Raw genomic sequence first — 1,530 nt, 5'->3', positions numbered from 1 at the left:
ACCGCGTGTTTCTTTATACCGGGTGGGCTCGATGGTATCATTTGAAAGGGTTTTCTCATGACATAAGTATTCTTGATATCTAGTAGGTTCCTCATCTTCACCAACTTTGTCTATTTTAACATCCTTGAAAGGAAATTTTTCTTCACAAAATAAAACATCTCTACTAACAATTAACTTCTTATTTTCAATGTCGTAGATTTTGTATCCTTTGGTTCCTGGAGGGTAACCTAAGAAAACACCCGGTCTCCCCCTTTCTTCAAATTTGTCTCCCTTCGTATCAATATTCTTGAAGTAAGTGAGGCAACCAAAAAATTTCATATGATTGTACTCAGGTTTTTGGTTCCACACTATTTCATATGGATTTTTATTTTTAATGACTCTGGAAGGGAGACGATTAATTATGTACGCGGAGGTGAGAATGCATTCTCCCCATAACCTTTTAGGGAGGTTGGCCTCAAATCTCAGATGATCAGCCACACTGGGACTGAGACACGGCTCAGACTCCTACGGGAGGCAGCAGTGGGGAATTTTCCACAATGGGCGAAAGCCTGACGGAGCAATGCCACGTGGAGGGAGAAGGCCCACGGGTCGTGAACTTCTTTTCCCGGAGAAGAAGCAATGACGGTATCTGGGGTATAAGCATCGGCTAACTCTGTGCCAGAAGCCGCGGTAATACAGAGGATGCAAGCGTTATCCGGAATGATTAGGCGTAAAGCGTCTGTAGGTGGCTTTTTAAGTCCCCCGTCAAATCCCAGGGCTCAACTCTGGACAGGCGGTGGAAACTACCAAGCTGGAGTACGGTAGGGGCAGAGGGAATTTCCGGTGGAGCGGTGAAATGCATTGAGATCGGAAAGAACACCAACGGCGAAAGCACTCTGCTGGGCCGACACTGACGCTGAGAAACGAAAGCTAGGGGAGCGAATGGGATTAGATACCCCAGTAGTCCTAGCCGTAAACGATGGATACTAGGCGCTGCGCGTAGGGCTCGAGCGGTTTCAAGCTAGTGTTGATGCTTTCTTTCTACAACCCCATTTTGTTGCGTGTATGTGGGCAAGCTGTCTCTAATAAAATTCCCATTTTATTGTAAAAATCAAGAATAAAATTCGACATGAACTCCCGACCATTATCACATCTAACTTTCTTGATAAGTTTTCCAAATTGGACTTCCACCATTTTATGAAAATCAACGAGACATTTGCTTGCATCGCTCTTATGCTTAATAAGAAAAACCCATATTGACTTACTAAAGTCATCAAGTGTAGTAAGAAAGTAATTTGCCCGTGTGTAGGATGGTATACGATATCCACCACAAATATCAAAATGAATTAAATCAAAAGGAGCATTGGTTTTAATCATACTAATCGAAAAAGGTGTCGGGCATGTTTTTCCTTACCACAAGAATCACAAACTTTACTATTGAGTTCAATAGAATTATTTTTGAAAAACTCAACTCTAGAAAGCTTTCCTTTTGAGGCATGACCCAGTCGTTTATGCCACGTGTCAACCTTAGTCATCATCGCTCTTCTATCT

At 42.6% G+C, this 1,530-nt stretch overlaps 1 pseudogene; it reads left to right on the top strand.

The window, feature by feature from the left end:
* The first annotated feature begins 315 nt into the window (after positions 1 to 315).
* LOC143566172 (18S ribosomal RNA) lies at positions 316 to 1,025 on the top strand (annotated as a pseudogene).
* Positions 1,026 to 1,530: the final 505 nt, after the last annotated feature.

This window comes from Bidens hawaiensis, unplaced genomic scaffold, assembly GCF_021521415.1.
Source record: "Bidens hawaiensis isolate Kalapana, Puna unplaced genomic scaffold, B.hawaiensis_p1.1 tig00022718_1, whole genome shotgun sequence".
Lineage (NCBI taxonomy): Eukaryota > Viridiplantae > Streptophyta > Magnoliopsida > Asterales > Asteraceae > Bidens > Bidens hawaiensis.
This window is presented reverse-complemented; position numbering and strand designations above follow the sequence as displayed.